Source organism: Diplotaxodon limnothrissa, linkage group LG11 (assembly GCF_057381915.1).
Source record: "Diplotaxodon limnothrissa isolate DT_005_m linkage group LG11, D_limnothrissa_male_GT1.1, whole genome shotgun sequence".
In the NCBI taxonomy this organism is placed as follows: domain Eukaryota; kingdom Metazoa; phylum Chordata; class Actinopteri; order Cichliformes; family Cichlidae; genus Diplotaxodon; species Diplotaxodon limnothrissa.
Genome location: NC_140606.1, coordinates 17,225,387 through 17,248,016, shown reverse-complemented (window position 1 = coordinate 17,248,016; position 22,630 = coordinate 17,225,387). Strand labels below are relative to the sequence as shown.

General features: G+C 39.5%; 1 pseudogene; it reads right to left on the bottom strand.

Moving 5' to 3' along the window:
- Positions 1 to 7,971: 7,971 nt before the first annotated feature.
- Positions 7,972 to 13,218, bottom strand: LOC146622551 (uncharacterized; annotated as a pseudogene).
- Positions 13,219 to 22,630: the final 9,412 nt, after the last annotated feature.

Sequence of the window (22,630 nt, the reverse complement as noted above, 5' to 3'; positions counted from 1 at the left end):
AGTAGTTCCAGGTGTGATAAAAAAAAAAAAGAAGAAATGCCCAAGAAGTACAACAAGCTGTCCACATCTGAGGCCTGCCCTTGAAGAGGGTATACCAGAGAGATAGAAGATGGGAGAATAAACCAGGGAACAATACAACAGCAGCAGCAGCCCCAGCAAAGCTGGAGATAAAGCAATATGGGAAAAGCATATGGGAGAAGGATGTAACACATAACAACAGTGGCTAGTAGATCAAGAACAGACCATAGCAACCTCCGTGAACAGGCTCCAGTAACCTTCACAGTGGCAGACATCCAAAAAAGGGTCTCAAGCATGAAGATTTGGACAGCATCAGGCCCAACTGGATCTCTATGCCTACTGACTAAAGAAGCTTATTGCACTTCATGAACATCTGGCACCACAAATAAACTAGCTGGTAATGGATGAGACACCCAGAATGCCTAATTGAAGCCTGGACAGTCCTGATCCCCAAGTATCCCCCCAAAAAGACCAGTCTCATCCAACTACCATCTAATAACCTGCCTCATTGCAACATGGAATCTCCCATCAGGCATCATAGCGGGTAAAATGAACAGGGACTTGACTCAATACATGACACAGAAAGGGCACAGAAAGGAATTAGCAGAAACACCAGAGGAGCAAAACATCGGCTACTGGTAGATAGACCAATCACTCGAGACCATAAGACCACATTGCACACTGCTTGGATTGACTACAAGAAAGCTTACAACTCAGTGTCTTACACATGGATCCTGGAATGCCTAGGATTACACATTAAGAGCCTTCATCTGGAATTCCTTGGGGATGTAGTGAACAACACTAGGGGCCACACGACATTGTTTAACTTATCCACACTTCTAAGATGTATTGCAATGACATCAGTCATGACCGGAGAAGTGTTGTCAGATTCAGATACTAGCAAAGAGGATAGTTAGTCAGAACTTATGGTACTGCACTACCAGAAGGCAAGATTGCAGACATTGAGGACAGCTAGAAGTATGTGGAAATCCCACTGGCAAATCGGAACCATGAAGAGGCTGCTAGGAAAGCTGCAACCCCTAAATATCTTCAGAGAGTAAGGCAAGACCTGAATGCGAAGAACAGAGATCTGACCAATCAACAACTATGTCCTGCTGATCGTTAGAAACCCTGCTGGGTTAATAAGCTGACCAAAGGATGAGATAGAAGCCACTGACATCAAGACAAGAAAACTCCTTAACATGCATGGAGGGTTTCACCCCAAGTCCAGCACCTTGAGACTGTACACTAAGTGGAAGGAAGGTGGCCAAGGACTAATGAGTGTCAGAACCACTACCCAGTATGAAACAAAAAGTTGATACCATAAGTGTAACAACATAAGTACAGATAATGACCGCCCAGGTGGGTGAGTGGGGAAATTATTTGTTATACATGTTAATATATAAATGTCTATGTAAACTGTATTTGATATGATAAGAAAAAGAACAGTCGGGTCATGTGATGATATTTGTCACATTAGACAATCCAGTCCCAGATTTGTATTTTATTTTTTAATAGCTACAATATTTAGCTAGGAGCAACTATTTAGTACATTTATCTGTCTTGTATTGCATCTCTTGTTTATTGAACTGCCAAAGCTGATAATACAATAAATCACTGATTTCATTTTTTAAAAATAAAAAGTACGTAAGAAACAAACAAAAAAATAAAATAAAATCAAGCAACTGCAAGACTTTTAATAGGAGAAATAGTACAACAAGCATCAGAAAAATAAAAGTAGAAAAAATGGTGTGGGTATTTTGGTCATATGACCACTACAAGAAAGGCCACTTTATGGTCTATTTCAGGTGTGCCACTCCCTCTGTGGTAGAGAATGGACCAGAACAAAACAGTTGTCTGGTACTTTGAGCTCCCACCCTGTCCCTGCACGAGACTATATTCCACACAGCAGGCTGTGAAATCATTTTGGTCTCCCTCGGAAGAGAGCCCCCATGCAGAAATCCATAAATTCATGAGCATCTACCATCCACACATGAAACGAAAGGATGTGGTGGAAAAAAGAAAAAGAGTATGACAGAGAGGAAAGAGAGAAATACAGTGAAAGAGGAAAAGAAGGAGAGGCAAACAGACAGGAGGACACTGCAAAAGAGGAGAAGAATAAAAACTGGACAGGCAGAGCAAAAGAGAGGAACAAAAAGGAAAAGAGACAAATGAATGCTGAGGAGCAGGGTGAGTGCTTGGAGGGACCCAGCATGAGTCTAGTGTGAACCCCCGACCGATTCAGCACCGGAAGACACAGTCATAGGAAAATCAAAATTCTTTGGTTGCTTTCACATGCACACAGAAACATGCATACATCCTATGACAGACACTAACACAGAAACACATTATTAAGAGGACCTTTGAGTATGCACTCTGCTTTTGATGATCTTACATATTCTGATGTTCATGTACATGCACAAGCACACTTGCATACACAGCTGCTGTGTTTCTTAATTCAAGCACAATTCTCACTCCCTAACTCCCTGGTAGCCCTCAGCCTGCCTGCCCTTTTAGCTCTCTCATGTCTTTGCACTTCCACTTACTTTCCTGCATTCCAACCCCAAAGTGTACCAAAGCTAACAGATTTGCAAAGATTACTTTAGAAATACAGACAAATAAACTACCCTGTTAAAAAATAGAAGTGCTTTATTACTTCATTAAAATATTGTAGCTTAATAGATTACCTTTAATTACTTTTCTAAAATTTAAATAGGGCAATATGGCAGAAAAGTCAGGCTGTAAATGTTTCCTCAAGATTGTTGTCAGGAATATTGATGTCGGTATTATTCAGTATTGTTCAACTGCCAACTGAATAGAACCTAATGGTGCTGAACTTAAATTAGTCCCAGCGGCTATGCTGACACATATTGCCTGGAAATTTGCCAAAAAGAGAAGAAAAGATGGAAAAAAGATGAAAAGCAACACAATGAATATTAAATTCTTCATATAAAATCCTCTTCATAAGGATCATAGCATATATATGTGTAAATGTCTGTATATACCCCATCTCCAACTTACTGGGTATTTAAATCTGTGTTTTTTTAAACCCCATTTATTACAGATTCTAATTCTGCTGCTTTTCATATATATTATGTTAATTTCATTGTTCCCCTATGAAGAAATCATAGTAGCAGCAATAGCTAGCAATTGCTACTACTATGATATTGTGAGCAATATTAAGCTCTCTGTTTGCGTTTGACTTTCTTTCCAGTGTTATGCTAAGTGTATGTAACCTGTAAATAGTCACCAAACGGTCAGCAAGATTTGCATCCATGATCCTGTTCCAATCACCACTAAATACAGACTTAAGACTTTGAAAAAGAACCACAAGCCTAACAAAAACTGCTTGTAGGGCAGGTTCTAATACATACAGTTTTTGAAACCAGTATATGCTCATACAATCTCATTCTAACTTTCAGTACCTGCCATTTCTTTTGGTCACTGTGATTGATTAGTTAGATTTATTTACCTTTGTAAGTTAATTATGTATGTATCTAGATGCTACCCTACACAAATTTCTCTTAACAGAGTATATGTAGTTGAAGTGCAGTAAGAACAAAACATTAAGTAGCCTATGTAGATATCGCATCTGCACCCTGGACTGCAAGTTTGATATACCCAGAATACCTGTGTTATCTGGCTTAACCCACCTTAACATTTGTGGTAGTCACACAAAGGTGTTTATCAACTTGAGAAGTTAAAACAGGGTATATCAATCTAGCTAGGAGTATCTTCATGTGACAGGAGTGGTGCTGCCAGCATCTGACCACTCACAAAAAAATGGCTAATGTCTAGCGATTCATTTTACAAAGGAAGTAAACTTTGATGTAACCCCTTCATATTAGAAAAATATGAAGTGGTTAAACACATAACAGGGCTCTAGACTAACTTTTTGCCATGGGCGTACCGGTACGCCTAACTTTAAAAAGTTAGGTGTACCGGCACAAAAGTTAGGCGCACACAAATTTTATAATAATTTATATAATATAATGTGTTTTTCTGGATACACTGTGCTTTTTCAGCATTCAAAGATTGATGACACCGTGTCAGAGCACTGGCTATGAATTTCAGAAGGATCAGGCCTTAACTTAACAGAAAAGTTAGCAATAGTTCTTTTCCTATTACAGCTACATCCACTTCTGTCGGGCCTAGGCTGCTCACTAGGGCTGGGTATCATCACTGATTTCTATAATCCATTCGATTCTGGTTTTCAAAGTCCCGATTCGATTCAACTTAGCCTCAGACAGTCAGAAATATTATAATTCTGATCATTTATCAGTACTGACTTCATCAGAATTGTGAACATCACAGCAGATGCCTTTGTGTGAAAGTAACTGAGAATAAAACACAGAAAAACATGAAGGAGATTTTCCTGGTCTGGCTTTTTATAGCAGATAACCTTAAAAATATTCTACAATGTTCTGCATATAAAGTTTAAATTTCTTCAGTATTGAACAACAGAAAAAATAGGCTTTCTTGTCCGAGGTCATTTAAGTGAAAAAAGAAAAGAAAAAGACAGCAGCCGACAGCGCTGTAAACAACGGTAGACTGGTGGGTAATAAGCGAATGAATACAGGGAGTGCAGAATTATTAGGCAAGTTGTATTTTTGAGGAATAATTTTATTATTGAACAACAACCATGTTCTCAATGAACCCAAAAAACTCATTAATATCAAAGCTGAATGTTTTTGGAAGTAGTTTTTAGTTTTAGCTATTTTAGGGGGATATCTGTGTGTGCAGGTGACTATTAATGTGCATAATTATTAGGCAACTTATTAAAAAACAAATATATACCCATTTCAATTATTTATTTTTACCAGTGACACCAATATAACATCTCCACATTCACAAATATACATTTCTGACATTCAAAAACAAAACAAAAACAAATCAGCGACCAATATAGCCACCTTTCTTTGCAAGGACACTCAAAAGCCTGCCATCCATGGATTCTGTCAGTGTTTTGATCTGTTCACCATCAACATTGCGTGCAGCAGCAACCACAGCCTCCCAGACACTGTTCAGAGAGGTGTACTGTTTTCCCTCCTTGTAAATCTCACATTTGATGATGGACCAAAGGTTCTCAATGGGGTTCAGATCAGGTGAACAAGGTGGCCATGTCATTAGTTTTTCTTCTTTTATACCCTTTCTTGCCAGCCACGCTGTGGAGTACTTGGACGCGTGTGATGGAGCATTGTCCTGCATGAAAATCATGTTTTTCTTGAAGGATGCAGACTTCTTCCTGTACCACTGCTTGAAGAAGGTGTCTTCCAGAAACTGGGAGTAGGACTGGGAGTTGAGCTTGACTCCATCCTCAACCCGAAAAGGCCCCACAAGCTCATCTTTGATGATACCAGCCCAAACCAGTACTCCACCTCCACCTTGCTGGCGTCTGAGTCGGACTGGAGCTCTCTGCCCTTTACCAATCCAGCCACGGGCCCATCCATCTGGCCCATCAAGACTCACTCTCATTTCATCAGTCCATAAAACCTTAGGAAAATCAGTCTCGAGATATTTCTTGGCCCAGTCTTGATGTTTCAGCTTGTGTGTCTTGTTCAGTGGTGGTCGTCTTTCAGCCTTTCTTACCTTGGCCATGTCTCTGAGTATTGCACACCTTGTGCTTTTGGGCACTCCAGTGATGTTGCAGCTCTGAAATATGGCCAAACTGGTGGCAAGTGGCATCTTGGCAGCTGCACGCTTGACTTTTCTCAGTTCATGGGCAGTTATTTGGCGCCTTGGTTTTTCCACACGCTTCTTGCGACCCTGTTGACTATTTTGAATGAAACGCTTGATTGTTCGATGATCACGCTTCAGAAGCTTTGCAATTTTGAGACTGCTGCATCCCTCTGCAAGATATCTCACTATTTTTGACTTTTCTGAGCCTGTCAAGTCCTTCTTTTGACCCGTTTTGCCAAAGGAAAGGACGTTGCCTAATAATTATGAACACCTGATATAGGGTGTTGATGTCATTAGACCACACCCCTTCTCATTACAGAGATGCACATCACCTAATATGCTTAATTGGTAGTAGGCTTTCGAGCCTATACAGCTTGGAGTAAGACAACATGCATGAAGAGGATGATGTGGACAAAATACTCATTTGCCTAATAATTCTGCACTCCCTGTAATACAGAAAACAGAGATTGGAGACGGGAAACTGTTCTTGAAGTACAGAGAGAGATAGAGAGAGAGCTAGCTGTGCATGGAGTGTGATTTTAATAGTCGTGGAAGCAAAACAGCAAAATTCATGACGACATTGATCAAATGTGAAGCGCAGTTTGCTGCTTCTTTTGCTGCTGGCTCAGTGAATTTTGGTTGGAGAGAGACAAAACCTGCAGCTCAGAATCAGCGCAAAAAGACGTGAACACAGCGCGGACCGGACGCATCAGGATCGCTAAGCTCTGACAGCGTGTCCGTCTACGGGCCGTCGGGTGAGAAAGCCAAGAAAGACAAAGCCGATTCTGATACGTCGGTCCGCTCTGTGTTTACGTCTTTGTGTGGAATCCGTGTACCTGCTCTCATTTGCTGTTTGGTTGTTGTTGAAATGGTTTTGTGAGCTTTAATCTGAGAATCTGGCGTTTCTGGCAAAATGCAGTTCTATTTAAAAGTCGATTCAGGATTTAATGAATTGATATCGCTTTATTCAAGCTACTCTCCTCCCACTTCCACCTGCACTTTCAACTGGACCACGGCCAATCAGAGAGGTCCCGCCCCTTACTATCTCTGATTGGTTTAGTCCACGATAGGGGCAAAATGTGTCTGTTGTTGACCACAGGAAAGGTTGCAGATTTTTTTTTTTTTTTGCTACCCGAACAGTTGGTCGCACAGGTGCAACCAAATATTTTTTTTTAGTCGCACCACTGAAAAATTTGGTCGCACTCTAGAGCCCTGCATAATACGGATATAAATAAACCATGGCACGATATTCATGTAATAAAAGAATAATGAGATAACAAATTTTACTTCAGTTTAAATTGTAATTCTAATACTAAGCTTGAATTACTTAAATTATCAACAGGAACATGAACAGAAGCAGAGAAAAAAAAACCAGCTTTATTTTCTGTTGTCTAAATTGTAGAGAGTGACTTTGCCTCTAAACAGAAAATGAATAGGTAGAAGTGTTAAAGTGGGATGCAGCGTGCAGGGCAGCTCTAAAATCAGTTGTAGTGGCTGAGGAAGGGAAAAAGATTCACAACTCACAATAATTTCTATTGAGAGCTCCAGTAGGTTTTCTTTGTGTATTGGTTGTGATCAGCTGTTCAGGGCTACTGCTGCTCTGACGTTTACTACTCTTTGTGCAGGTGATGCCTGCATTTTAAACGTAATTGTTACACCTGGTAGAGCAGCCACACTGATCATTTTATTAAAGATGAAAGAATTTAGACAGTTTGTAACTCTGTGTTCGTTTGACTTTGGGACCTGTAGTGGAGTTTGGACCTGGAAATGGCTAATGACATCAGACTTAATGACTGGATTATGTGGAAAAAAAGAAGAGGGGCAGACTTTCCAAAGACAGCAAGTGTAGTGGTACAGGGCAAGTACACAGTTAGACGGGTGAGCCGGATTTAAATGCATTTGTATCGGGGGAAAAGTGGAGAAACAAGTGGAAATATAAAATGAGCAGCATCTTGGCCGCATTTCAATCATATTAGAAACTGCAAAGCTGAGTGGAGAATCTTTTCAAATTAGAAGCCTGCTAAAGTGATATTCATTTTTATTTTCAAACTTGTCCAGCTTCAATCTCATGTGTGTTCCCCCTAGTAGTATTAAATGCATAAAGGCTTTTATGAAAACACTGATTAAAAAAATTACGTCCTTGAAAAAATGATTGAAAAAGATAACATTTACAGTTCAGTTTTGAATATTACATAATAATATTACATAATAATGATAATAATAACCCTTAAGTCTTTTGATCTGCTGCTCACCACAAGCAATCCCCAGCTGCAATCACAGCCTGGAAGATGGTGAAAGATGTACCCTTAGGCCCCCTCCTCGATTCAGAGATGGTCTTTCCCTTTTCACGTAAAAGGCCTCCTTGACTCCGCTCTCTAACCAGTGTTCCTCCCTGTCCAGGATGTGTACATCCTCATCATTAAAAGAGTGTCCACTGGCCTGTAGGTGTAAATAAACTGCAGAGTCCTGGCCTGACGAGGTAGCTCTTCTGTGTTGTGCCATCCGCTTTGCCAAAGGTTGTTTGGTTTCCCCGATGTATAAATCCTGGCAATCCTCCTGGGCACTTAACAGCGTACACTATGTTACTCTGTTTGTGTCGGGGGACCCGATCCTTGGGTTGGACCAATTTTTGGTGCTTCAAAAGCCACACAGTGTTTAGAAAAAATGCATCTCAGCTGTTCCGATACTCCTGACACATACGGGATCACTACAGGTTTTCGCTTAGGCAGCGGTTGTCCTTCTCTCCTGGATTGCCTGGAGCTTTCTTTTGCCTCCTTCCCAGCTTTGACAAAAGTCCGGCTGGGATAACCACATTTACTCAGGGCCTTCTTGATGTGATGTTCTTCTGCTTCCCTGGCCGCTGTGTCTGTGGGAATGGTGTTCGCTCTGTTGTAGTGTAGGTGGTGTTCCAGTGTAGGATAACAACGCCCTCTTTTCTTCTTCTTCCATATACAAATTAGCCACGATCAGTGTTGGTCAAGTTACTTGAAAAAAGTAATCAGTAACTAATTACTGATTACATCCCCCCAAAAGTAATCCCGTTACTTTACTTATTACTTATTTTCAAAAGTAATTAATTACTTAGTTACTTTTTAAAAACACGATTTACAACCTGAATAGGTGATAAAGCGATAGATCTTTCAGCCCAATTCTACTGTTTCTGCATAATCCATCATACAAAATGTAATCAAATGGAAAAGTCTCTTTTTTTTAAACTTGTTTTATCAGTTTTAATCTTTTAACTTTATGCATCAAGCAAAAATTTAATTATATGCAACATTCTCTGACTTGAAGAAATTAGTTTAACATTTAAACCTATTGTCTGCACATTCCAGCACATAAAATAAAATATTTTTTGTGTTTACACTCAGTCTTTCAAATACATGCAAGTAAAACACAGCAGAAAATAAATAAAATCAAAGATTAGCGGTCCTGTTGCTCTATTTTCACCTGTAAAGCAGGACTAGGGTAGGTGGAGGTGTGCTCTGGTGCAGGTGTGCCGCAGCAGTCAGTGGAAGAATCCGTGAGTTTCTCTGTAAATTTCCCATTATGTCGTTGCACACTCGGTGCTTGTTTAGGGTTTTTTTTTCGCTGTAAAAAGAAGTTTTATTCCCACGCACAACGGACACTAATGTTTTTGTCACTTTTTATGGAATCAAACTCAAAGTAAGGTCAGTACTTCCACGCTTTAAACGCTGCATGCTCATACTCTCTCCCGCACTCGATATATTATCCATTGTTAATCTGCACACAGCTGTTGTCACGAACGTCGCACTCGCTTACGTGTCATGAGACATTCCCGCAAAAAAATCACGGTTTTAGTAACGCAGTAACGCAGCGTTCCTATGGGAAAGTAACGGTAATCTGATTACCGTTTTACAATAGTAATCCCTTACTTTACTCGTTACTAGAAAAAAGTAATCAGATTAACAAGTAACGCGTTACTGCCCATCTCTGGCCACGATGAATGAAACTGGGGAAACCATGGCACACCCATGTTTCTGCCTATAGAACTGACCCTTGTATGTGAAGTAGGTGGAATGAAGACACAGTTCCAAAAGCAAAAACACTTGGTCAATGCTGAGAGTGGTCCTGTTGCTGAGATTGGGGTCATCCTGTAATCTCTTACGAACTACCTCCAACGCTTCCGACCAAGTTGATCATACAGACAATCTGTCTTAAAGGTGTAACCTGTTTATATATCTTCAGTAAAGCATACAGACTTGGTGTAGATTCCCCTGGGTATAGCCTGTGGTATGAGGTCTGGTCGATAGCCTTGTCTTGTTCTAACTGCTTCAGGCAGTCTATCATCCTCTTCCTGTAGTCACTTCCTGGGTCTTGTTTCAGGGGCTCATAAGTATTTTCGTCACTGAGCAGTGACAAAATTTTCTCATGATAGACTTTCTGGTTTAGCAATACTGTGCACCTACCCTTGTCTGCAGGAAGGATGATAATGTTGTTGTCATTACTAAGGTGAGGAGAGTGCCTTCCCCTCCTCCATGGTGATGTTGGATGCTGGGGGCTTTGCATTGCTGAGACAGGCCAACACTTTTGTCCGTAGTTGCACTGCTTCCACTTCTGCAATATTGTTGTTTCGAATTGCTGTTTCTGTGGCTGTGATCAGTTCCACTAGCGGGATTTGTCTCGGCGTGACAGCAAAATTCAACCCTTTAGCAAGGATGTTTTTCTCTGTTTGGGTGAGCTGTCTGTCAGACAAATTCTTCACCCACTTGTCCACATCCTCGATGTCGCATCCTTCTCTCTTCTGGCCGCTGAGGACACTCAACGTAATGTGCTGTGGTTTCCGACGTACAACAAGTAAGTCAAACTTACTTGTTGTACGTCGTTAGCAGCAGTGTTGGGTAAGTTACTTTAAATTAGTAACTTAGTTACATTACTAGTTACTTCTATCAAAAGTAACTCAATTACTTCAAGTTACTCGTTACTTTCAGAGTAACTAGTTACTAGGGAAAGTAACTTTGGTTTTACTCAGAATTCTCTTGTTAATGTGTTGCTTCCGTAACTGGATACCCGGCAAGATTGCCAGTCTTCTAGCTTGCTTACTTGCCACAAGTGCACTGTGCCACCTACCAATAGAAAGGAAAAAATAATGTGCACATTTCCACAAGAGAAATCCCACGCCTGATTCTATCCTAGCCTGCTTTTTACATCCAACACAAAAACTGCAGTCGTGGTGCTTTCGATTGTACTCAGAACTCGGAAATTCTGCCTTCTGAATAGGAAGATGTAGGTAACACCAGACTGCAGATGAGCTGCATACAGGGCTGGACTGGGACAAAAAAATCGTCCTGGGCATTTTGACTAGAGACCGGCCCACCATTATAGGAAAAATCATAAAGCCTTTGAATGAAAATAAACACTGTTGTGACAGTGATGTACACTGTTCTGATGGTATATATGTATCAATCTATCAATTGTTTGTTGCAAGACTCAGATAATTATTTTTTTAAAAGTGAGACATTTTAAATGAAAATAAGAAAGTATTTCTTTGTGCCCCCCTTTCCCTTTTAATGCCCTACATGGACCCCTGGCAACACTTTGCTAGACCCGCCCCTGCACAGTTACCAGCTGTCAGCTGCTTAGAAAAGGATCCTGATGTTATTAGTCTCTCAGAAACAGTTCATAACTTCCCTTCAACTCATTCATGTCACCTAAAAGGTAAACCTGTTTCTCCATCACAGCTCTGATGATTCAGTAAGGACATCTCCTGGTTTCATCTTCATGTTTCCCTCTCATCACATAACCAAACCAATATCATAACCAGCAGGTTTACAGCTGTGGCTCCAGCCAACATCAGCTGATACTAGAAATTAATATTAAATAAATTCTAACAACAGCTGATCAAGCTTAAAAGTGCTGCTGTTGTTTACCGCGACATCCGCTGGTTTCCTCTTTCTGGAACAAAGTGGGCGATAAATAAACAAGAGAGAAAAGCCAATCAGCTGATCATTGATCAGTTTCATGATTGAAGTAGAAACAGGAGAGGGAGGGTGAGAGGATGAGAGAAGAAGAGGCAGCTGTGCGGCGTAAACACAGAATAACTCCAGCTTTGTGTCTTTTTCATTGTAGCTGAAGTCTGGGAGAAACTGTTCCTTTTCACCTCAATACGAAACCCGTAATATTTTCTCTGAATACGAGACGATTCCGTTTTTTACATGGCGGTTGGCAACTCTAATAATTAACCTTATGAACAAAATAAAGTTCAACATCAGTAACATAGCACCCACCCAGCTGTATAGAAACTCCGTCATGCTAGCTAGCACGCAGTACGAAAAAGTCAGCATAACGAAAATAAACTCCACCTAAACTTGGTTCATATCTGACCCAGATAGACTGCAGGTCATAACTTCTTACCTGAAGTTCAGTTCACCTGACACTCTCGGACCGGCGGCCGCTTCGGGTCTCTCCTCCTGCCTCCCTTTTTCTTCATCCACTTGCTGGCTTCCACCACTTGCTAATGTTATTGAATCTGTGGAAGCTCCGCGATAGCCACCACACGAAGTAACGAATAACGAGCCTATCTAAATCCCAGTAACGAGTAACGCGTTCCCGGTTTTGGCATAATAACTAGTTACCGTGCTCGTTACCACAATAATAACGTAGTTACTGTAACGCGTTACTTAATAACGCGTTAGTCCCAACACTGGTTAGCAGTGATGTGAACAACGGCGTTACTAGTGGTGTTACTTTTTTCAGTAACGAGTAAACGAACTAATTGCTACTTCTATCATTACAACGCCGTTACTGTTACTAACAAGAAAATGCGGTGCGGTCGCGTTACTATTTTTCAACAAACAGACGGTTGAAGCTGTCTTCAGCTTACCACATCTTATATCAGTTGCACGGAAGTAGCTGTAAGTAATCTGGGCGCTACAGCTTTAAGCAGCTGTGCGCACTCCCGCGGGCGGCAATCACTTTCTAGCAGACAATCACTTTTTGGCACAACACCTGGAGCTAAGGGGCAAACAATCGCAAGAGTGCTGCTGTTTGACTGAGGAAGAATAAAGTAGTCGTGGTAAGCCAATCACATGACCACTTCAAGATGACAAAGCAACAAAGTGATATATACCAGTTTTTAAATTGTGTTGATAGGCCACGTAAAACCAGAGTCATGATAAACAATATATACGCGACGTTTTTTCCTCAATATTTCGTCACGTCTAACATCTAAGGACAGCGCTAGCAAGCACTCTCTGCTTATGACCAAAAAACAAAAAAACCTGCCCTTTGTTGGTGGAAAAATTTACCATGTCAACCAATCAAAAATGATATGGCAACATGACATTTGGTTGTTTAAGAAGAGGGGGAAGTTTGAGGCGTGACAGCAAGAAAGCGAGAGAGAGAGAGAAAGACAGCAGAAAAAGAGAGAGAGCGAGTGGCTGGTCGGGTTGTTGTACTCACCTTCTTCGCCTTGGGGGATGTCTGGATACCTGTGCCTCCTCGGACCCCTCACCATCTACTTACCTGATGCTCCTTCTGGCTGATTGCCCCTGACACCATTTAAGGTCTTGGTGGAATGCTATTCCTCGTTGGATTGTTGTACTATTCTCAGTTAGTGTAGCCTGGTTCTCTATTGTATTCCTCTTTGTGCCACCTGGTTCTCTGGCTAATCGTTGTTTTTCCGTCTCCCCTGCACAGACCTCCCTGGACCCCAGCCTGCCTTCCGTGGACACAGGGAAGGCAGTAAAGACGAGTGTGAGGAGTGTCTTTTCCCCAGCCCTGGACCTACCCTAGGAATCCCTGGACCCCAATTCCCCCTCTCAGTGTACATATGTAAATATTCCACCTGGTTTTTTGAATAATCCCTGTTCTGTTTGCACAGTTCTGAGTCCTGCACTTGAGTCCAGCCTTGTAATCCTGGCATTACGGTCATGCAACAGAATTTCAATCAGACTGAGGTCAGGGCTTTGACTAGACAACTCCAAAGTCTTCTTTTTGTTTATCTTAAGCCATTCATTGGTGGATTTGCTGGTGTGTTTTAGATCATTGTCCTGCTACAGAACCCAAGTGCGCTTCAGCCTGAAATCATGAACAGATGGCCGGACATTCTCCTTCAGGATGTTTTGGTAGGGAGCAGAATTCATGGTTCCATTTAGCAGAGCAAGTCTTCCAGGTCCTGAAGTGACAAAACAGTCCCAGGCCATCACACTGCCACCATCATATTTTACTGTTGGTATGATGTTCCCTTTTTTGAAATGCTGTGTTAGTTTTATGCCAAATGTAATGGGACACACCCCTTCCAAAAAGTCTTGTCAGTCCACACTGTCAGGGCCAGTGTGGCTGCCAGGCAGAGTGGACCCAAAGTGCAGATTCGAACAAAGATATTCAAAGCGTGAAGTGAAATAATTTATTTACAATGACTAGAGAGCACAGGCACTAATGAGATGTGCGGGGAGTTATTTACAGGGGAGTGCGTGGGGGGCTATATACAACAGTACGACAATACTATTTAGAAAACGTAGAAACTATGGCTAAACAGAGAAAATTATAAATAAGAACTAGAGCAGGGATCTATGACTGTGAATACAGACTCCAAGCACTTGGGGGTCATGGAGATGATTATGCAACAGGGTTCCAGGAAGCAATTCATGATGCTGACATGATTAGGCAGATTGAGAGCCGGAAGACAGAAACTTTGGTTGCAGATGGAGGCATGTCACGAGAGGGAGGGCAAGACAGTGTTGGTCCAGGTGAGGGTTAAGGATAGGATCCGATTTCATAAGTCCAAATGTGTTGGCAGAGAGGCAGGCAGGTCAGAATGAGACTGGAGTCTGTGGCGGAGGTTTTGCGAGCAGACCAGCGACCAGGTTATGAAAAGCCACGGGCACAGGTGAGTAATGATTCATGGACTTGAACTGGGTAGCAGACGATCTGGTAAGGAGTAGTAGTCAGCGCTGGCCTTAAGTACTGCCACGATAATGAGATCCAGGTGTGGCTCCAGGGAGGAAACTAGGTCAACTCCACCCAGGAGACGAAACATGAACCTGTCGGAAAAACACTGCCATACACAGTGACACACACAGTATTTTCTCAAAAGTCTTGGGGATCATCAAGGTGTTTTCTGGCAAAACACCTTGATGATTCCTTTGGATCTTGGCATGATGTCTGGCTTTTAACAAGCGTTTTCTGTTCCTTTTCCTCAGCAGTGGTTTTCGTCTTGGAACTCCATCATGCAGGCCATTTTTGCCCAGTCTCTTTCTTATGGTGGAGTCATGAACACTGACTTTAACTGAGGAAAGTGAGGCATGCAGTTGTTTGGATGTTTTTCTGTGGTCTTTTGTGAACTTGGAAGATTTTTTGCTGTGCTCTTAGGGAGATTTTGTTCGGCCAGTTACTCCTGGGAAGGTTCACCACTGTTCCATGTTTCCACCATTCGTGGATAATGGTTCTCACTGGGGTTCTGATGCTGTACTCCCACAGCATTAGAAATGGCTGTATAACCAGATCTATCCAGACTGACAGATCTCAATTACTTTGCTTCTCAATTGTTCCTGAATTCCTTTGGATCTTGGCATGATGTCTGGCTTTTAAGGATCTTTTGGTCTACTCATCTTTGTCAGGCCGGTCCTATCTAAATGATTTTGTGATTGAGAACAGGTGTGGCAGTAATTAGGCCTGGGTGTGGCTAGGGAAATTAAAGTCAGCTTTTCAAAAGATGTGATACATCACAGTTAATTTATCTTATAACTCACGAACGTATAATTTATCTTATTGCTTTTTCAGTAAGGCCCATGTCGGTTTGAATCTTTTCCCCTTAATAATAAGTACCTTCATTTAGAAAACTGCATTTTGTATTTATTAGTGTTATCTTTGTATAATATCTTTGTCAAATTAAATTTGTTTGATGATCTGAAACATGAAAGTGTGACATACACACACAAAAAAAGGAAATCTGGACAGTAGCCAAAAATGTTTCACACCACACATGTCTGCAGCATAAGTTACCATGGCAGTGCATTGTGCTAAGAAGTAAAGCACTATTGAAAAAACCCACTGTCACATTCAGGTTTAGTAACCATGATCTAAACCTAAATACACAACTTTTTCATGGGCAATAGAAAATTATTGTCCCCAGAGGATTAGACTTAATCACTCAATCATTGATTGAACAGTGGCATTGATTAGTATGGAACAGAATGTATGAGGCAGGGATTATTAATATTATGAACTACTTCAGTGGGTTGAACTATTCATTTACTTTGTCAAATATTTCTAGGTTGATTGGATGGAATCTCCATGTTTGTTAGAGGCAGAGGCATTTAAACCAATATAGATAGATACACTTGATGGTACAAAAGCAACCCATCACAGGAATAAAATGTAATCGCTTTGATGTTCCCCAAAGTTCTCATTCGACATGCAACACCATTGAGCAGAAATCAATTTCAACTGGTTCCTTGGTTGACAATCAAATACCAACAAAGTTTCAGTAATGACATTCAGTCTCAACTATATTTCACCAATTTATCACTACAGTTTGTGTAATTAAATGCTAAATTAATCAAGTTAATATCATATCAACTTTAGTTCAAAGAATGATGTAATACACTTTTTAGTCATATCTCTTAATAAAAATGATAATATATGTTAAACTCATTTGATATTACATCATTGTATGATTTTCCCCCTTTGTTTTATACAACACTGAAGAGAACAGTACTCTGCAACTTAGGCTGGTGCCCTTTAGATACCAGTGTGACCACACACACACACACACACACACACACACACACACACACACACACACACACACACACACACACACACACACACAGTCACCCATTGACAAAAGGTTAACAGATCTACACAGATGCAACAGGAAGTGTAATCACCTCAATTATTCCACCACAGGTGCCTATTGGGCAAATCATATGACATTTCCACAGTCTTTTCATTTTGTGAAATGGACATGACAGATCAATAATTATAATAGAAGGAAAAGAAAGTCTCTGCTTCTTTGATGACTGTCTAACTGGTAAAAGCATAGTTGAAGAGGTGGCAAGAACTATTATTCTGAGGAGGGAGAATAAAAGTGACGTCACTAACATGGAATTAGTGAGAGCATTTAAGAACATGTGCTGGCTGAACAGCCTAAAGAACAAAACTGTATAATTTCAAAATATGAATTGCAAAATATTTATTTGATCACAATGGCTATATCTGTATTGGGTGATAAATAGAATTTGATGACTGCTTCACTGTATAAACAAAGGGAGGAAGGATTGTTCATAACAATTACTGATGCAGTATATACACATACATATTTACATGTCCAGAACAATTTCCTTTCTGTGTTTAAAAAAAGAAAAACTACATATAACATAAATTACTGTATATGACATAACAGTTAAAAAATAAATATTGTAACTCACTGATGAGGCTGTGTGTTTTGGTGATTTTATTTATGTGTTTACTTGTTAAATTAGAGCAGGATAGTATAAATAAGCGATAAATTAATAAATTAGAACTCTTTTTCCTGCATCTAACATAAAATACTGAAATAATTACTTTCTAGTCTGCATGCTTCAAAAGATCTTGCCTGCCCCCATCAGGCTATTAATGAAATAACAACAAATTTAAAAGTTATGCAGTCACTACAGTGTCTGGCTTGAACACCACCATTATGTCATGGTCAATGAGTTGGAGACTGGAGACTTTTTATTTATTTGTCTGTTCTGATTTAAAGCCTTCCCTTGGCTATTGTTGTAAGTCACTACATCATAGAAATAGACCACGAGATGAGAAAAAAGAATTTAAAAAAATCTCTCTAGTTTTTTTTTTACAAGCTTTTATTGGATTTTTTTTATTAAAATAAAGTCACTACCTACCTATCATTGTCAATGATAATATTTAAATCTAATTTTTACTCCCTTTCCCCTTGTTTTTTTCTTGTGTTGATCCTCTAATGCATGTTTCTGTCCTAAAATGACAACGGGTCTTTAAATTTCCATGTATATTGTTTTCATGTTTCCATGTATATAATTGGCTTCTACTTTTAGGATTTAACCTTCAGTTACATTTATGACATTCACCTATGAGACAACATATTTATGGATGACCGGTACTGCTATTTGTCGCCACCCTTTTGTATTTACTCAATGGATTTTTAGGCAGTCACTACCCTTTTAGATATGAATCAGAAGCTATGAATGGGATTCACTGCACTGCACAAAAGCAACTGACAAGGATTGAAAATCAGGGAAACAGAATTCATATAACTTTGTTTACTGTATGTGTTATTATTTGAAAGAAACAAAAAATGACTACCTCTTTTCTTTCTTTTGCTATTTAAAGCACTTGCATTTTTTTGTTCATTTGCTTTTTTTGTAATAATAAAACACTTCTAAACTCATAAGGTAAAGCACACAATATAAATTGGACACAGCTTACATTCTGGAGAATTGAAATGACACAGTGGACAACTACAAAACTGTTTTTCCAACTTAGTTATTGTCCTTTTACATGAGGTGTCCACAAATTGATGGCACCTTTATCACAGATTTATTGCCTGTGTCCTGGCTAAAACCCATGGGTGTAAAGAAATACTGGAAAAATAATGCTTGCTAATGGGAGGGGAATGCTAATTTATGCAAATCAATCTATCAGCCATTAATGGACATTTTTTATACATATAAATCTGAGGTTATCTTTTTCTCTCCTCTGTTAAAAGGAGTTTTCACCTTGAATCTGTAGGGGAGGTGTGTTTAAATTAATTGCGTCTCTTGTTCATGTTATTGTGGGCTGTTTAGGTTCCAGTGAGAAATACGTTACTGCAAACTTCTGGGTATGTTAATAGGGGACAATAAAATACATTGGGGACATAGCATCTGATGTGACAGAGCAATTAGGGCTATGTTTTATGAGTGTCTTGCTGTCTTAAAATGTGGCCTACACTGTGGAGGATTGCTAATTTGGAAACATCCTTAGCCATATCCTAAGCATTGGAGCTCCTAAGAACATAAATTGCTGGCAGTCTTGTTATTCTCTTTAACATTTTGCTGGAACATGCATTTCAGGGCATGTTTGGTAAGATTATTTCATATTTTTTCTATTCAAGAATAATGCATTTTTTGCAGGAAAGTGTGTTGTTTGCTGTTGTTGTACTGTCAAAAGTTTTTTTTGTTTCATTTTTGTACAATTTGTGCAGCAGCAGCTGCACATAGTGTGCTGATTATAAGCTGATGTTTTACCATCTACAGAACCGTGGACTGAAGCCTCACAAGATGTGTTCTCCTATGAAAGTGATCTTGGCAGACTCCCATAAAATACAGGTATCTCTCAAGATTAAAGTACTTTTTAAAAATGCAGTTTCCATTATTTGGGATTTTATTAATAAAAAGGGAAACATTAGGAAAAATCTGTGAAGAAGCAAAAGCAGGAATTTTCATAGTAAAGTTTGTTAAACCTTTTACAGTGTGTGAGATAATGTGAGAAACTACATCCTGGCATTCATGTAGATGATATGTAACTACATGTAATATTGCTTCAGATCAAGTAAACACCTCCATGGAAAAGGCACTTCCAGCAGCAACTGCCTCTACCAGCAAAATTAGGTCAGGAAACTCTCAAGGAACATGGCAACAATGCCTAGCAGGGAGTTTATGCTCAGTGTTATTGCCCCAGCAATCGGTTAGGCCTGCCAGAAATGACATCACAAGTACTGGCACCCAGTGTGCATTGGTGTCTTTTCAGCTTACGTAGCATGGATGGTGCGGCTGGCACGGCTGAGCTTCAGGCTTGAATGTGAGATTGGGTAGGTCCCTAGAGGCTTTTTAAATTATATATCAATGAAGAAGTATAGGGATTTCCAGATCGCATACAGAGAGGTTGCTGCAAAAGTTGTAAAAGACAAGCTGTATTACAGAAAACTGTTTCCTGTTTGGGGTTCTACTATTCTCACTTCAACACGAAGCACTGTTTTGTTTTTGTTTGTGAGACCTGTCTTTTAGAAACAGATATAGGGTTGAAGCATCAGTAATTGTTACTAGGCTATGTTAGGCAATGACCAACATGTCAAACATAACTGTGGCATGAGGCTTTCAAACTGTTGCTTTGTGCCAGGGCAAGCCTGATTCCTAGAGGCTTGAGCCAATATCCTGATGCCAGATATCACAGGACAAACTTAATGCTCTTATATCAGTGCCCTGATGTGTTGTGGCTTTTTTGGTGAAACCTACATAGCTTGAGATGGGAGATTTTAATCTAGTGGCTGATGGATTAATCCTGTTTCGTTTAGTCACACCAAACTTGGAGTATGGAAGTGATCTTGCCTTCTGAGGTTTGACAAAAAAAAATCAGTGTGGCTTTTCCTGAAATGTTTTTACGTATGCAGTGAAATATATATTTGATATATCATCATAGATATTTTGTGCGGTTTAGCATTTGCCTTATGTGTGCTTTTCCCAGTTTACTACCTTTTGCTGTCATTTGATATGTGATGAATTTCACTCTGTAATCTTGTCATGGCAGAACAAACCCAAATAATCTGTAGGAGGCAGACAAGACTGTAATCCTCTACCCAAGAGGCAATCAATCCCTCTACTGCCCGTTGGATGACTCTACAAAATCATTATAAACATTACTTGCATATAAGACTGAACTTTTTTTTACAACCCAAGGAACATTTTAAGATATAAATAGATGCTTCGTTCTGTTTTGTTTACATATATATATATATATATGTCCTTTTTTGCATGTATAATTATTTGTCTTCTTGCTTTTTAAAGGTAATCACAGTATCACATTTAGTGTCAAGAACTAAGACAGAGAGTAAACTGTTTGGGTTTCTAAGATGCTAATGACAGTTGACATTTCACTGACATATCAGTCCACAATAACTGCAGTCTTTTGTGAATGAAAACTCAGTTTAAAATGGGTTTTGAGCTTCAGGGAACATACCAGATTAGGTGAAGGTCAATTTTTCCACTAAGGAGCTGAAAGTAAATTTCACTCTGCCATTTCTGGTATTGGTCTGCCTTTGGATGCTATTTTATTCACAAAATTTTGTTTGTGTGGTGCAACTCCCCAGGCATTTTGAATAACCAACAAATACATGTTTAATAACTTTGCAGGATTTTCGTGTTGGTGTGTAAAGGTGTTTGGAGTTCTGGTTTTCTCCAGTGCATACAGTGCAAATGGTCCATCTATTTTTCTCATAATCCTGAACTCTCTGAAACCTTTAAACACATGTTTATAACAAAAATGTCTGGTGAGTACCTGATGATGCATAGAGGGAACATTTTGTAGCTAAACTTCAAAACAGATTGTACACCAGAAAATTTATTAGTCTTCTGTTAGTTTTGCAACTAAGGGTTCATTGCATTTACAATTACCTGCCAGAAAACAAACAAACAAAAACACAAAAAACTGTTTTTACATCTACCTCATGAAGGCATCTCAAGGATGAGACAAAAAAGGATAATGTTTTAAAGGTTTTAAAAGGCCATGGGATGCCATTATTTTCTTATTACTGGGCAAGTATCTCCATGCCATTACAATAAGTTACGTCAGACTGTAGCACAAAAAAAAAAAAAAACATTGAATCATTTGACAGTAATATGCATAACCTGCCTACCAGATCAGAAGTATTATAAAGTGAAGGTGCAGACTGCTATCATGCTGGCCAATTTAACCCCTGCCTGTCTGGAAAACTTGTTCTTTTCCCGTTATTGCCTAATGGAGCATATTTAAGTATCAAGTTGAACATCCACAGACACACAAAAATACCTCTATGCAGAAAGGATGTATTTTGCCTTGGCAGATGAATCCTCCAACCATGATCATATCTGAATGAGTTTATATCCCCAAATCATCTGAAAGAAAGTAGGATGCAAAACAGCTGTAGTCATCTGTTATGTACCACTAAAAGCAATACCAATCCCCATTTCAAAAAGGAGCGAGTTTACTTGGAAGAATGGAATATGATTTATTGAATTAGAGAAGTTAATATATTTGAGGATTAGACTCTGATGACCCATCATGGCAGAAAGGAATCCCATTGATGATAGGATGTAGGACAGGAAGCCCCAAATTATAGAACCTGATGGTGGTGGTGAAGATGAAGACTAAGACTTGAACACAGCTCTGGCTGAGGTGTTTGAGGTGGAGATAGGGACAAGGCAGGTTGCACAAGAGAGTGTGAAAGGGAGAATAATGGACAGCACAGTTCTAAACCATGTGAAGCGGAGGTTAATTGGTTCAAGTGTGTGTGTGTGTGGGGGGGGGGATGACTGGACTAGAATAATGTCAATTTTGAGACTGACAGCGTGGGAAAGTGGTAGACATGTAAACAGGAAAGCAGCTGAACACCCAAGAAAGCAGGCAGATGAGTGATTACAGATCTTCCTCGTTGAAGCTACGCATAAGCTTCATTTTAAAATATCAAAAAAAGTTGAATCTACAAAAACTTCAAATTGGAATACTTTTGTTGTTGTTGTTGTTGTTGTTGATTGTTTGACTGATTGGTAGTCCTATCTTTTCATGACTTTCTCTGCCTGCTCCATAAGCAGTATCTACATTTAATTCTTCCATCTTTGGACAAAGTAAATGCCTTGGCTACAACAGTACTTAGTATAGCAGTAATTGAATCTTTACAATCTTTACAGAAGTCTTGGGTACTTTCTAGTTGTTTTTTAGAGAATACATTTGCATGAAGACTCATAGTTTAATGGAATGAAAAACTCAAAGTTTGAGCAGCCATTTGTGTCATGTACTGTTACAAAGGATTTACTTTTTATTTGAAAAATACAATAAAATTAAAAATACAAATCAAATGTATGTATGTATCATATATTTCATCTCTGTGTGTTAAATATAACATGTTTAACTAAAAGATAAGAGTACAACTTCAAATAATGTGGTTTACACAATGCAGAATATTTTAAAGTGAAGAGTGAATGAGAACGGTTTAACT